This window comes from Podarcis gaigeae (assembly GCF_964106915.1).
Source record: "Podarcis gaigeae genome assembly, chromosome: 12".
In the NCBI taxonomy this organism is placed as follows: Eukaryota; Metazoa; Chordata; class Lepidosauria; order Squamata; family Lacertidae; genus Podarcis; species Podarcis gaigeae.
In genome coordinates, this window is record NC_139688.1 from 42311136 (window position 1) to 42328106 (window position 16971).

The window sequence follows — 16971 nt, forward strand, 5'->3', positions numbered from 1 at the left end:
ATGGTTACGACTGGGCTGTAAGTTTCCAACAAATACACAAACACACACACACACACTCCTGAAGGAACTCAGGTATACTGGATTTCAAAAGCAGACACAGCAATAGTTGAGTTTTTCTTTAATTTTTATATTAAAGACTGGAATTGATTATATATGGAATGCTACAGGGATTAACATTACCTTGATTTCTCATCTTCTTTTTTTGAGTCGCTTTAATTGCATAACTGAGCAACTCCTTCATGCTGCCTGCATACCAAAGGGAATGGATGAGAAAACCATTTCTGTTATAGAAGGATTTAATCTGTTTCAACAGCTCAGCTTGTTAAAGAAGTCTAAGGTAAAGACCCAAGAAAGGATGTATATGGATGGGTCAATTAAATCACATACTAACCCACTTGGAATGTGGTGCCGGCTAACTTTTAGGAGCAAAGAGGCAGGGACTGCAGTAGGAAGGACACCAAATCTTTACGCCTTGCCAGTTCTGGTTTGCAGTTTCTATCAACAGCTTTCAAAAGAGCCAGCTTTCTAGACATATGTGCTTTTGGGACCTGCCTGCAAATAAAATACTAAGAAAGAGGCGTCAAATTGACAGCTGTTTGCAAAATGATAGGAAGACACAAGGAAAAAGTAGCTGAGAATATGCACATTTAACGCACAGTTTATGAGCGTTTTAGAGCTCTATAAAGATAATTTGATGTTAAACAGCTGATCATTCAGAAATTCAGTGCTGTCACAGGCTTTTTTTATTTTTGAAGTGGAAAATCACTGATCTCAAATTGCCAATCTAGGGGAAAGCTCTAATTGTAAGGGATATTACCTACTATTAATAATTGTAGGCAGGGAAAGTTTTTGTTCTATTTTGCTTTCTGCTTTTCAGCACTGCAATTCTTTTTGGAACTGTAACCCCATTTGCGTTCCAGTACTGTCATGGGTCCTGTGGAGATGCACAGTGTCCAGATCAGGGGAAGTAATAGTACTACTCTATTCTTCCTTGGTCAGAACACACTTGGAATACTGTGCCCAGTTCTGGGCACCACAATTTAAGAAGGATGTTGACAAGCTGGAATGTGTGCGGAGGAGGGCAACTGAGATGATCAAGGGTCTGGAAACTAAGCCTTATGAGGAACAGTTGAAGGAACTCGGTATGTTTAGCCTGGAAAATGGAGACTAAGAGGAGATATGCTCTGGGTACCCAGGCTGCTGGCTTTAATCTCAGTCTACCAGCCTTTCTCAACCTGTGGGTCCCCAGATGTTGTTGAACTACAACTCCCATCGCCCCTAGCTAGCAAGGCCAGAGCTCAGGGATGATGGGAGTTGTAGTCCAACAACATCTGGGGATCCACAGGTTGAGAACCTCTGGCAGGTTTGAGAGTCTTGACCTAGTCTTGGTTGCCTGTGCTCTTCCTGTGCATTAGAAAGACAGAGTCTAGTTTGGTCTCATTTGCCTAGTCTCTCTGCCTGATCACTGCAAACTTGCTTGAATTTATTATGCTCATAGCTGCAAAAGGACATTTTTATCGGACACTGTTGGAAATCTGGATTTTTAAAAACAAACTTTTTTTTTAAGGTGGTGAGATATTCTAAACCAGTTTCTAGCACAACACTATCTCTGTAGCCCAGTGGAACCCACTCATTTTGGAACATGCATCTTGCTAATTGAGGACCAGTCTTAATCATGTTTGGGTTGCACATAATTTTTTAAAAGATAGATATTGAAAAGCCAGACCCTTATCAGACAAAATAAAAATGACCACACGAGGGCACCAAAAGCATACCAGTGTGGTGGTTTAGTATGATGGAGAAGCACTAAAAAATAATAATAAAAAAAAATCTTCCGAACTAAATTAAAACACGTTTCTTTTCACTAGCAGAAAAAAATAATTATGAAACTGGTTATAGAGAAAGAAGAAGGGCGGGATGGAAGGAAATTTTAATTGGCTATATGCACACATAGTTTCCAACATACCACTTTCGTAGATTTAGGCAAGCATTAGATACCCAATTTTGGGAGAAGCTTTACAAATCTACTGCTGATCTGGATCAGAATATCATATGAAACTCAAAGAGTATTGTCAGAGCATTAGAAATCTGATATCAGCACTAACAACAGTTCAGAAACTAACATGATAACATTACAAATGCCAGTTCCAGGGTACTCTGTTGCTGAACTAAAGGTGGTTGTTCTTGCAGAAAGAGAACTTCAAAGGGAAAATCCAGAGTGAAAATTCTCATTAACACTAAACTCAGAAAAACAAGGTGCAATATATATTGCTCACAGCTTATTTGTTTGAGGATGCAAAACAAGGAACAGGAGCAGCAATAAAGCACCCCCAAAGTATTAATAAACATCCCGTACATGGGATCAGTATGAGACGATGCATATATTCCTGCTGTATTCCGGGGTGCTTTGGCATGGTTAAGTAGGTGCCTGGGATGAGCAGTGATGGGACCAGGAAGTAACAGCGTCACCTGCAGTTCCTGTGTGAAGATAGAACTGTTATTGTGGTACCCGACCACATGGAAATGGAGACCATGCTGCCATGGCAACAAATGAATGCAGTTTGGCCCCCAAAGTGGAGTGTTCGTGGCATTCTCATGTGACTGGAATTTTCACACAATAGCCTGATTGTCTGAAGTGTTCATCATACTGTGATTCACTCTTTTAATTTCCTTGCAGGAAGAGCACTTCCAGAAAATCCCTTCCTTTGATCCACATTCATGGCTAAAATGCAGAGAGAATGACAGATTTGCCTATTTTTATATTACTTTCAGAGATCAAATAGCGCCATACATTTGCACAGTGCTTTTTTCTGGGGGGATGCAGGGGGACGCATACCCCTAAACATTTTGTGAATCTAAGTTTGGCCTCATGGAGGGGCAGTATTTCAATATGAGTAGGAAAATGAGAGTACCCCTAAACATTTTTTTAGGGGGGGGGAAAGCACTGCATTTGAGTATCTTCTTATACCGTGCATATTAGGGTATGTGTGTTGCTGTATAGAAGCAAATATGGTTAATGTGCTACAAAATCTTGATCTTTCTTACAGTACAGTGGATATCAGGTAAATAATTCACTCTGACTGCACATGCATCCTCTCCTAAAACTGTTAACAGAATCTTCAAAACCATAAATATCTGACCATAAAATTGTTGGCAGGTTGGTGCTTCCACACCCTCCAACTGTCCCACTTTTCCAGGGACAGTCCTGAAATTATGACCGTCTTCCTGGCTTCTGATTTGATCCCAGAATGTCCCTATTTCCCCAGCAGGTGCAGCCCGAGCTGAGCTCAGGGAGGAGGATGTCCCAAGCAGCATCAACAGCTGTGGCTACGGCAGCAAGGGAGCACCCTGTTGCCTCTCCATGGCCACCGCCTGTCTCCTCCCTTGGGCAGCTCATAGTGACTGCTGGAGAGAGGAGGAAGAAGAGAGGCTGCAGCTTCCGAGGCCCAGATTCAGGCTTGAGGAATCCTCTCCCTCCTCCCAATGGCACCAAGAAGCAGGGAGGAAACAGGAAAGTTCTTACTTATGATTTATTCAGCCATCACGGTGAAAGACAAAGAAATCCGGTCATTCCTCAATGACGGTGTTGCTCGCACTGAACTCCTCACCGCCTTCCCTTCTAGCAACAACACCTGCTTCTACGGCCTCCGCCTGTGGTCCGATGAGGCTTCAGGCACGTTCCCATTCTGCAGAGTATAGAAACAGCAGCAGAAGGACGAGAAATGTATGAGCTACATCGTTACGTTTTATTTCTATCTATGCAGGACAGAAAAGAATATACATCTGCTCTCTGTGAAAGCAGAGAATCAACTGGACAAAGAAACAGGAAACATCTGTCTCCCGTGAGACTTCCAACAGTCTGGAATGTAAACAGAGTCTTGTGACTTCAAAAACTGCACAGTGGCATAAACAAGAACCTAACATGGTCAACTGTCGCTGTGCCGACACTGGAGAGACCTGTCAGGAGTAAGCATGGACCAATGGTACCAAATAGTATGGGAAACAGCCTTATTAGAAAAACTAACCAATAAAGTGAGACTGACACGGGGACAAATAGAAGAAGACGCCTTCACCCAGTTTGGTTCCCCTTTATTACATACGCAGTCCAACAAGACAACGACAAGAATCCGACAACAGCATATGAATCAATCTGGTGAATCTGATTCAAAAAACACCCATCCACCCACTGCTCACACATGAAAACAAAGTTTACCACAGCCAGTCACAAACAAACAACCACACCCTAGGCCAAACCCAACCTCTCTCACCACCAAAGGGATACAAGCGAATAGTAAAGAGGACCCTCACAAGCGGTGCTGACACAAAACCCCACACATACACTAAGCTGAATAGAAGCATTGCCACCTGACCCCACCCCACTCACCATTCCCTCATCAACCTCTTCCCTCCTTTTCTTCCTAATGTAACACTAATGTCTCAACAAATGAAACTGATCCATAGAAAATGTAACCTGAAAAAAGAGACATTGCACATACTTTTGTAAACCAAGAAATCTTTAATAAAAATATGTTTAGAAACAAAAAACTGTCGCTGTCCCCTTTGTTTTTGCGCCCTTAACGAAAGTCGCATTTTGGGAGAAGGGGGGTTGGTTATGCTGTCCAGTGATGTGTCAGCTAGCTGCTCTGCCTCCCCTCCTCTTTCCCTAATACCTCATAACTCTGCTGTTCGCCTCTCTCTGAGCTGTTATCTTCCTCAAAGCCTTGCTGTAATTCGAGACTGCCTTCCTCTTCTCTGGAAGCTACAGGAGAAGCGGAGGCTGATATCCACCACTCCTCCTCCTCTTCAGTCCAGTCCCTGTCACCTAGCCCCACATGATGCGCTGGCTCTGAGCAGGGCCGGATTTAGGTTTGATGAGGCCCTAAGCTACTGAAGGTAATGGGGCCCTTTATAGATCCAGCTATCTTTTGTCAACAACAAATTGTCACTGTTTTTTTGTGTTGAATATATGCTATATGGTAATTTATGGACCTCATAGGTATCTAAAGCCATTTGCACATGTTGCCATGTGTCAGATGTTGGTGGTGGTTGCTCGTGAAGAACCAGTCAGGACTCAGACCTGTCTTTTACAGGTTTTTATTTTGAATCATAGAATCATAGAGTTGGAAGAGACCACAAGGGCCATCGAGTCCAACCCCCTGCCAAGCAGGAAACACCATCAGAGCACTCCTGACATATGGTTGTCAAGCCTCTGCTTAAAGACCTCCAAAGAAGGAGACTCCACCACACTCCTTGGCAGCAAATTCCACTGTCAAACAGCTCTTACTGTCAGGAAGTTCTTCCTAATGTTTAGGTGGAATCTTCTTTCTTGTAGTTTGGATCCATTGCTCCGTGTCCGCTTCTCTGGAGCAGCAGAAAACAACCTTTCTCCCTCCTCTATGTGACATCCTTTTATATATTTGAACATGGCTATCATATCACCCCTTAACCTCCTCTTCTCCAGGCTAAACATGCCCAGCTCCCTTAGTGGTGCAAACTCTTTACAGTGCAGAGCCACAAGTTCATGTCTGCCTCAATCGTTTCCTGGACCTCCCCCAACATAAGAGTTTCATCACTCCCAGCCTTTTCCTTCCCTCTTTGCATTTTACACCTCTGCACAGGGTGGGCGATGGAAGAGGCGTGCTTCCCTCCTGGCCGGCTTGACCAGGAGCGGTGCTGAGGCTCCCAGCAGCAACCTCTGGTCCTTTCCCCTCTTCCCCACTGGAGGTGGGGCTTTCCTCACCACCGGAAGAGGAACTGCTTCGCAAGATTTTCGGAGGCTCCCTGTAACCCAACTGCCCCTCTGCTTCCTGACCCTGTTCTGATGGCAGAACCCTGACACCGTGCAACCAGTCCGTACAGAATGTAGGCACCCTATATATAGAAATGAGCAAACCAGTGATATATTAGGGAGCAGGCTAGCAGACTGGGCCCATTGCTTACATCATAGGAGCCTACACAACACAAAACACAGTTGCTGTATGTAGGTTTTATTCTATTTGTTTTTTTATCTTATATTTTGGAAATGTACATCCAGTTTTTTCCCCTTTAATTTTTTTGGGGGCCCTCAAGAGAGTGGGGCCCTAAGCTATAGCTTGTTTAGCTTATATGTAAATCCGGCACTAGCTCTGAGGGGCAGGCAGAAGGCAGAGCTGCCCTAGGTAGGAACAAAGGGAGAACAGAGTGGAGCACAAGGAGTCAAACCAATGCTTTATGTGTCCAAGTCTAATCTTGATGCGAGTTGTAGCCCCAAACTTCTGGGCGGCACAACATTGGCAAAGGCCGGCATATACTCTAGTCCTATCATAGATTCTAGACTTCTTATTTTATCTCTCTTCTCCGGTTCATGCACTTTAAAAAAAAATGCTAATCTAAAGATCAGACTGTGGAGAAATGATGTGTTCACAGCTTTCACTTTCTCCTTCTTCACTGATTATTTTCATCTTTGTTCTGTCCTCCTCCCTTCCTGCAGTTTGATTGTAGCCTTTCGTTATCAGCAGTGCCAGATTCTTTCTTTTAATAAGCCTCTGATTTCCCAACATCCCATGTTTCCTCTGTCTAAAGTTGTTAGAAGGTGCTTTTTCTGTTTTTCTGGGTTGTTGTTTTTTTAAAAGAGCTTGACTTCTATAACAGAGGGAAAAAGCTCACAAGAACGTGAGAAGCATTGGTTCTGCTGAAATAAAATTTAAAGCCTCTGGTGTGAGATAATGGGGCGTTTCTTTAAGCCAAGGAACAATCTCTTGCTAAAAACTGAACCCAAAAATGATTTCTAATCAGGGCAATGCAGGACAAAGCACAAAATATAATTCACACTAGAAACATTCAATACCCTCCCAAACAACAACCCCACAAAGAAGTCAGCATAAAACACAGCAGCAAAAACAAATAAAACAAACCACCATGAAACTGGCATTAAACAAAGCAAGGGGGAACTTAGTTTGAAAATTAAAGCACCTGACACAATGTGATTAAAACATCTGGGAGAACCGGTAACTCAGTATAACGCAATATAAGTCCCAGCTGAGCTTCTCTAAGGCAGCATTCCATAAATGGGTTACTACTACCAAAAATGCTTTTCTGCCCGCCTGCCCATCCCACTTCATCAAGTGAGGGAGCCTGGAGGAGACTCTCCAAGGAAGATCTCCATTCTCATGGTAGGACAATGCTGATTGGTTTATTGTACATAAATGGCTGGAGGTTCGAGGCTGGGCTGTCAGTGGTCAACAGGAAGCATCCTGAATGGTCTTCCTTTTAGTATACAGTGGTACCTCAAGTTACATACGCTTCAGGTTACAGACGCTTCAGATTACAGACTCCGCTAACCCAGAAATAGTACCTTGGGTTAAGAACTTTGCTTTAGGATGAGAACAGAAATCGTGCGGCGGCAGCAGGAGGCCCCATTAGCTAAAGTGGTGCTTCAGGTTAAGAACAGTTTCAGGTTAGGAACGGGTCTCCGGAACGAATTAAGTACTTAACCTGAGGCACCACTGTACTATTAATGTAATATTCATTCTGCGCAGCTGCATATCATACATGGTATGGATTTATATGTTATGAAACACATTTCCAATTCAGTGTCTTTTGCTGAGAGATGCCTTTTTTTTCTTTTTTCTTTTTTAAAAGGCACTTGTATCTTCTTACTTGTCAGGCTAATTCTAATAACTGGCCATTTAAGAAGGAAACAGAAATTGTGTGCTGGGAAATTTAAGGAGTGGGGGAAACATCATCAAAACTTACTTGTTTAGTCATCTTGAGGTTCATATATTTATATAGACTCCTTTATTACTTTTCTACTCAAGTAACCCATGTGACTTCATTGGAGGTTTTTAAGCAGAGGTTGGATGGCCATCTGTCATGGATGCTTTAGTTGAGATTCCTGCATTCCAACTCCACAATTCTATGTGCCACTTTTGTTGTAATGGTCATTACTACTACTTTCTGCATTGCTTTCCAGTGTACAAAAAGCTTTATCATCCTGATATTCCCTCCCCCAAAATTATTTGAGATAAAATTGGTTGAGGAACAGAGGCTTCCCATTTTCTTTTATATGCACTATTAAAAGGATTTATTATTAGATCCCATCTCAAGATGAAATTATTCATCAGTTATAAGAATCACTCTTCATTAGCATTAATGGAGATTCCTCACTGCATTATCGGAAGGGAATTAGTTTGGAGCTGGAATACTTGAACAACATATTCAGAGTCTAACTCTTCATTTATGAACTCCTCTTCAGACAGAGGAGTTAATTCCTTTCCTATTATGTGTTATATACATGACCCAGCTTATACATTCTATACCAGGAGTGGAAAGCCTTAGGACAGGGAGCAGTGTGCAGCCCCCAGACCTCTCTGTCTGAACCTTGTGAGTCTGCCCAGGCTACATCCCTCACTGGCCATGTTTCATGTCCTCTTTGAGTGTTTTGGCCTAACTGGAATATGTCCTTGAACTCTCATAATGCCTTTTGTTTGCCTGGTTGCTCCGCCCAGTTTTGCCTCAGGCCTTGACCCATTGGAAGCTCTTGGATGAATAAAAACGGACTCTTGTATTGAAATAAAAATGCTCCAGTCCAAAATGCTCCAGTCCAAAAATATGGTTCAAAAGCTTTACTTGCAGAACTTAACTTCAAAACAACTTAAAACAATAAAAGTTTCATTCAGTTAGATGCATAATTTCTTATACGAGTCTCAGCATAAGGCATAATATCTTAGATTACAAATATCTTGCGTCCTGAGCTAAAATCAAAGCTCCGTCTCTTCTCCATTGCAGCCTCCATTAGTCCCAGGATGTTTGTTGGAGAGAGAGATTCACACGTCCATTCTTTTCAGTAGCTTGGAACAAAGAGAGACCCCTACCTAACGGATGCCTCCAGATTAGCATATTCGCAGGGCAGTAATCCAGTCGTTTTCATATGAACACCTTGTGACTGAGCCACAGAGATACAGCCTCACTAAGTGATTAACCTGTTAGACTCTTCTTCAGCTTCCAATGGAAATTTGCAGCCCTGCTTCACAGTACAATACAGGCACATTATTAAATTTTCCATTTCAATGTACATTAAAGAATTATACTTAACATGCCCACCACTGACATGTGACCCTTGGAAGTTTGCCCAGAAAAGAATGTGTTCCTCAAGCAGAAAAATGTCTCCCCCCTTTTATATACCATGGTACCTCGGGTTAAGTACTTAATTCATTCTGGAGGTCCGTACTTAACCTGAAACTGTTCTTAACCTGAAGCACCACTTCAGCTAATGGGGCCTCCTGCTGCCGCTGCGCAGCCAGAGCACGATTTCTGTTCTCATCCTGAAGCAAAGTTCTTAACCTGAAGCACTATTTCTGGGTTAGCGGAGTCTGTAACCTGAAGCGTATGTAACCCGAGGTACCACTGCACTATGAGTGAACTGGTTCTCCAAGTGCCATTCCGTATATTGCCATCCATGCACTTGAAGGAGGTATCAGCTAGGCTCAGGAGAAATTAAGATTTACAGAAGTATCAAAAAAAGTGTGTGTGGGGATATCCTGGAAGAGGGTGGAACCCTGAAAAGGAGCAACTCACATTTCAACATTTTGTTGCTTGCTGTCTGTAATCCTCACATAGTCCTAGAGGATGAGGGACCATTTGGGGTGAAATTATGTGTATATCATGGCGTATCTTGCTTCCAAATTGCTTCGGGGGAGCAGGTAATCCCACCAGCTTGGTGGAAACATACATACATTAAACACGGTGTGGATTTATTCAAAAGCTCCGGATCAAGCCTTTTTCCTGGGAAGTGTACCAATTATGCAGATGTAAGATGCTTCAGGGTGCTTATTAAACCCATTCCTATGCATTTCTAGAATAAAAATATATTTTAAAAATCTGCGCTTTGATACTAGATGAGCACTGCCACAGAAAGCCACAAATAGAAATTTGTGTTCCATATCCCGTATCTCAAAGGATTTTTGCAACTACCTCAAGGGCTATTCTGCAGCCGGATCTCCTGGTGCGGAATTGACTTCTGAAGCAGCCAACTGTAGGCCCTGCTGGGCTTCTGCTGCCTCTCACAGACTCGGGCAGCAAATGCAGGAGGTGATGAGGAAAGCACAAATGTTAGAGGCCTCCCCCCTGCCCCAGTCTTCAGATGTTCAGCTATGTAACCAGCAGGCCTCTTGGTTCCACGGAGGCTCCTGGCAATGATTCGCTTGCTTGCTTGCTTACTGAACTTGCCGATCTCCCCTTGACAAACAGTTCTTTTTGTCCTTCTTCAGGCCAGGAGATAAGGTCAGATTTGGGCATTGGAGGGCATTCCAGGGAGGCCATCATAGGTCTACAGCATGTGCACGGCCCACTCTGGAGAAATGCACAGCCACCTTCTCAAAAGGGAAAGGAACCTGAGCTGGCTGCATAATCACTTCGCTGCAGAGAGGACCCAGAACATCTTTCCTGCTGCCTTTGAAACTTTAACTGTTATGTACTGAAGTTCTCACCCTGGGCCAGCAGGGGGATACTGTAGATAGTTTTCACTCAGGTCCACATATGCAAATAAGGAATTGAAAGTGACGTTCAGTGATTGGATAGTTACAGAAAGTTGTTACTGTTGCTTTGTAGTTGAGCTCTAAATAAGCAGGTTGGCTGAACCCTTCAGCCCAGTTCTGTTCTGGCTTGTGAAAAAACAAGAGCTGTTTGAAGAATCGCTGTGTCGTCTGATATGTTCACCCACAACTTAACAGTAACAGTGGCACGTCAGGTTCCTTTTCAAATATGGAGGCCTATGGCTGTATGGCAGCCCTTCCCACTCCACCTTGGGGAGATGCAATCGCTCCTGGTTTTAATAGCATAAGCATACAAGTAAATGAGACAACAGGAGACCTGTGATTGTATCTCCTGAGCAGTAGGTGATCCTGGGGCAACATGCCCACTGGAAGGGCCTCTCCTCAGGTGATGGCCTATTCTGGACTTATCTGGTAGCCACGCGTAACAACAACAACAACAATAGTAATAGTAATAATAATTTATTTATATTCCACCCATCTGGCTGGGTTGCCTTACCACTCTGGGCAACTTAACAGCATATTTAAAAACTGTAATACATTATACATTAAAAACTTCCCTAAACAGGGCTACCTTCAGATGTCTCCTAAAAGTCAGATAATTGTTTATTTCCTTGACATCTGATGGGAGGGTGTTCCACAGGGCGGGCGCCACTACTGAGAAGGCCCTTGGTTCTCTGTAACTTCACTTCTCGCAGTGAGGGAACCTTTAGAAGGCCCTCAGAGCGGGACCTCGGTGTATGGGCTGAACGATGGGGGTGGAGACGCTCCTTCAGGTATACTGGGCCTAGGTCGTTTAGGACTTTAAAGGTCAGCACCAACAGGTACTGTTGCAGCAGTACTCTGGGCAACACCAGGCAGTTATGTCTAGCCACCATTTTAGCTCCCCACAGTGTCTCAGAGATGTTACAAAGTTCTTATGAAAAATTTTGTATTAGATTTTACCTCATATGGACATTGTTGAAAACCATTTTCCTGACAGAATTCATTTTTGTATGTTTTTTTACTAGTATATGCTTTCTTATGCACACCCTACCTCAGTTTTTTTCCATACATTTCCGTACATATTATTTGGTTGGAGACCTGCACTGCAACATGTCGAGAAGTGTGGATTTCAGAGGTTGACTGTGTTTCTGCTTTGCGTATTGCATCAGGAAATGAGAATTGGGTAGATTAACCTTTAACTGCAAATTGACCCAAATTTCTGCCCCATTCCAAGCCCTACACCTGGGGCGGGGAGCACAACCACATCCCAACACAGGCCTCTTCAAGGCCCCACATGCCTGTTGTGGCTGGGGCCAGAGGAAGAAGTGGAAGGACAAATGGATGCTCCCCTTAATGGCCCATCACCCAGGCAATCGCCTCATCAGGCAGCTAACCTGACTTACATTTTAACACTAATCCTGGGTTAGAAGGGTCCCAGCATACAGCCTACTTCCCCCTGCCCAAATACATAACAGATGCTTGAAAACATGAACCACAAGGGCTGAGTGAAAAGCCAGGGAGCAAACACCCTTGGTAGTTGAAAGCTGGTATATTATTGGCATTTTGAACACTGCACAACGCCCAAACACACAGGATTAACTACATACTATATATGCACTTTGAAGTACTGCCTGGATAATTTATTTCTGAAAGGTAAATGCCAGCCGTAGCTCTTGTCTAAGCCTGAGATAAAAACTTTGAGAATCAGAAAAGTTCAGTAAATGTTGCAAATGGTGCTTGTGAAATCCTTTGTGTTTATTTACCGGCATTACGCAGAATAATATTTGTGAATATGCAAATACCATTTCCAGTTATTTTTCAAGAGTTTTTAAGAGTTTTGGGCCACAGGATGTTGAGGGAGCTTTTTTTGACAAAAACAAAAGAAGACGAAAACATATATAGCAATGAAAAATATTTTTCTGTGCTATTTCCCCACCACCACAGGCTGAAGAAATAGCTTCAGGTCCTTGGCAATAATTTTCATTTACTTCTTCATTGCTAAGATACAGTACTTCCATTAAACCGACATGCCATTCTTTCCTTTGTTCTCACATATTATGGGTAAATTAAAAAGATTTATTTATTATCCTTTTTACAGTCTTCCAGTCTTCCTATTAGCTATTAAGACTTTTACAGTTGTGCTGAGACTCCAGAGCTGAAGGGCAGCACATGTTGGCCTCTGAAATCAAGCCTTAGTCTGAGGGCCAGTGGGAGCATCACGGCAAGGGAGAGACCAACCTGTTCTGTCTGTCAGCCACACAAAGAGCAGCTCCAAGGAGTTTGCTTGCCCCCTCCTTGACAGGAAGAGCACTGATAAGAACTTAGTACAGTGGTACCTCGGGTTACATGCGCTTCAGGTTACAGACTCCGCTAACCCAGAAATAGTACCTCGGGTTAAGAACTTTGCTTCAGGATGAGAACAGAAATCGTGCTCCGGTGGCACAGCAGCAGCAGGAGGCCCCATTAGCTAAAGTGGTGCTTCAGGTTAAGAACAGTTTCAGGTTAAGAACGGACCTCCGGAACGAATTAAGTACAGTGGTACCTTGGGTTAAGTACTTAATTCGTTCCGGAGGTCCGTTCTTAACCTGAAACTGTTCTTAACCTGAAGCACCACTTTAGGTAATGGGGCCTCCTGCTGCCGCTGCGCCGCAGGAGCACAATTTCTGTTCTCATCCTGAAGCAAGGTTCTTAACCCAAGGGTTAAGCGAAGTCTGGGTTAGTGGAGTCTGTAACCTGAAGCGTATGTAACCTGAGGTACCACTGTACTTAACCAGAACTAGTGTCTGAGTCGTTTTTTTCTTCCTCCCTTCCAACCCCTTTTCTTTTTGTGTTGCGTCTTTTATATCGTAAGTCTTATTCTTGACCCTTGTCAGCTGCTCTGGGAAGCTGTTTTGGCTGAAGAGCAGAGTAAAAAAATACACCCAATAAATAAATATGACTTCAGGCCAACCTAGACATGATGTTGAATGTGTCCTTAAGTTTAACAGGCCTGTTTCGTAAAATGCAAATAGCACCTGCTTGGGGGATATTTATTGGGATTGCAAACGTGTTGGGAGGGGGAGTTAAACCCTTTCTTCTATGCTGTGGCCCTGATAAAAACTATTCCCTTGAAGTTGCTTGTGTACATTGGGAGGAAAATGTCTATTGGCGCCCATGGGAGCTTTTCTCCCAATAGAAGCAGCAGCTTCAGAGAAGCAATTTTTGTTAGGACCACAGCAGGGGAGGAGAGGGTTAACCCTCTTTCTGTTGTGATCCTGATCATTGCCAGCTACTCCCCACCCGCTGCTATTTGATTTTTTTTTTTAATGTGCATACTCAGTGAAAATACACATCGAATGACAAAGCTAGATTGGCCCTTAATTTTCAGTGTATTTCTTCAAATACTTCTGATCATCATAATAATAATAATAAAAATGTTCCAAGGCACTCCAAACTGTAGCTAGTGAATGAGCGTCAGAACTCTTTTGGATAGATATGGCAGCTCAGACATGGACCAGCTACTGACTTTCTTTTCATATTCATGTTCCCACTGAGAATCGTGTTAAACGACTTATGTACATCTGTGAACAAGGTATGTTTTAGGACCTTCACCTTCAGATTATTCAAGGTGACTGCAATTGCATCAGAAATATTTCTTGTGTGAAAGCTGTCTTCTGAGTGATGTATAAGTTCCCTAGAAAAGTGCAACTCTCAGCACTGTTGATACAAATTGTCTATGCAAATGTTCATAATGTGATTATCAAATGGTCTCTACTATGTGACTCATAGTTGCTTTGGGTACTTTTCAAAGACTTGAGTGTGTGCTCTTCAGATTCAGACATCTGACCACAGGAGCCAACAGAGGAAAATTTAAATCTGTTGGGGTGGGAAAAGCAGTGGTGGTGGAAACTGATATGGGGTCCTGCCAGACTGGTTTGTTTTTTGAGGGTATAGTCTGCAGCATGTCATAGATGCAATAACAGTGTATCAGCAGGAATGCGGGTGACACTGTGGTCTAAACCACTGAGCTTCTTGGGCTTGCCGATTGGAAGGTCGGTTGTTCAAATCCCTGCGATGGGGTGAGCTCCTGTTGCTCTGTCCCAGCTCCTGCAAACCTAGCAGTTTGAAAGCACACCAGTGCAAGTTTATAAATAGGTACCACTGTGGCGGGAAGGTAAACAGTGTTTCCGTGTGCTCTGGCTTCCATCTTACTGAAAGTAAGAGCTATTCTACAGTGGAACAGACACCCTCAGGTAGTGTTATATTCTCCTTCCTTGGAGGTTGTAAAGCAGAGGTTGGATGGCCATCTGTCATGTACAATCTTGTTGATATTCATGCATTGCTGAGGGTTGGGACTAGATGACTTTGTGTCCCTTCCAATTCTAAGAAAGTAGTATATCCATCCAGACACAAACAGTACTGAAAGTGGGATCGTGCCCCAATACCATCCTGAGTGCAATCAGGAATGCACAATAAACTTGACACCTGGAGAATCCCCGAAAGAAATCCAAGATTCTAACATGATAGATATTGTCTATTTAATTATTTGTTTTTAAAATTATACCCACTGGGGTCCACAACATTGAAGGCACTATTGCTTGATGGCATGATCCATGTGGGGATGCTAATAGTGCTCCCTCAGGTGATCCCAGTGAGAAACCTGGGACATATAGGATTGCCCTGGGACATCCTGAGCCTAAGTTGTTCAGGGCTTCGTACACTAGTACAAGGATGTTGAACTTGGCCTGGGGGAGGAGGAGTTTAGAGGACTGGCCCAAGGTCACCCAGCAGCTGCATGTGGAGGAGCGGGGACGCGAACCTGGTTCACCAGATTACGAGACTACCGCTCTTAACCACTACACCATACTGGCTCTCCAGTGGTAGCAGATGGGAAACTAGTGCAGTTCTCTTAACACAGGTGTCATGTTTGGGCAACATAGAATCTGTTCCCAGTACAGTGGTTCCTCGGGTTAAGTACTTAATTCGTTCCAGAGGTCCGTTCTTAACCTGAAGCACCACTTTAGCTAATGGGGCCTCCCGCTGCTGCTGTGCCGCCGGAGCACGATTACTGTTCTCATCCTGAAGCAAAGTTCTTAACCCGAGTTATTATATCTGGGTTAGCAGAGTCTGTAACCTGAAGTGTATGTAACCTGAAGCGTATGTAACCCGAGGTGCCACTGTAGTCTGTTCCCATCGTTAGTCTGACTCTGCAGCATTATGTACTAGCTGACACTAACTGGACCAGGCCCAAGGGCAGTCCCACATACAGCTTGTTGCAGTAATTGAGTCTTGATATTGTCATTAGGCAACACTGGATTTACAGATGGAAACAGGCAGTTCCTATGTTGCCTATTGACCAGCTTCCTGTCTTCTAAATCTTCCACAGCAATCTTATGGGCTTTCAACAATAAGAAAATGACACTTGTTGATGCAAACTGGTTGAGCAGTTTCTGTCAACATGGAAAGACATCGCTAGCTGCATGGAGGACCCTTCCATTTCTAAAACTGCAGTTGGCAATGATCTGTCATACTTTGCTTTCTTGATCTCGCTGTGCTATACCTTCCAAATTGTTTTTTTATGGGCGTCACATAGATCAAACTGATGAAAAACTATCGTCTTCTTTGAGGTCTAACAATTGCCTTCAATAGCACTAGACTTGACGTGATGTGGAATTCTTTGCAATTGCAGTCTTGACCCTGAGGTCATTTAATAATATGATCCGATCTTTCAAGAGTATTCAAATGGCTCTCGGATAGAAGGAGGAGGAAAGGGCCTTTCAAACAGCTCTTGGAATCCTAGATCGTTGTACAAGGTGCTCTGAGCAAGGAGCTTTTGCCATTGAGAACTGGGACCAGATTCATATCTCAGTGCAAATGAATTCTATAGCTATAGAAAAAGCAAAGAAATTATCTACTTGAACTTCTTCCAGAGTGCTTGCTTATTATCTGATTTTAAGATGTAAATAATAATATTAAGTATTTCTTACACTCAGCCCCAGTAATACCAATAATATCACCCCCCCCATTTTTCCACCACAACAGATTCAACTGTTAACTCACCCCTAATTATATTTAGGCAATCATTTGATTGTAAAAACATATACCATACTTTGCCATGTATTTTGGGGGGCTAAAAATTAAGAAAATTAAGAAAATGGGGGGGGGGGGAATTGCCGAAAATCACTTACCTGCCTGGCCGACACTAACGGCTGTCCCGCAACAGCTAACGGTAGTCCAGCAACAGCTGGGAACCCAAGGTTGAGAAACACTGAGTTAATGGCTTTGTATTAAATTGCAAAATTCATTCTAAACTTCCCTGGGGATTATTTTGATCAAAAGGCAGTTTTAAAATTATTAAACCATAATAAATACATTGATTTCTGATTGTGGTTCCAAGTCCTGGTATTGAACTATAAATCTTGAAATGGCCTGGGATCAGGAAATCTAGAAGACTGTTTTCCACACAGGAAACTGCTTG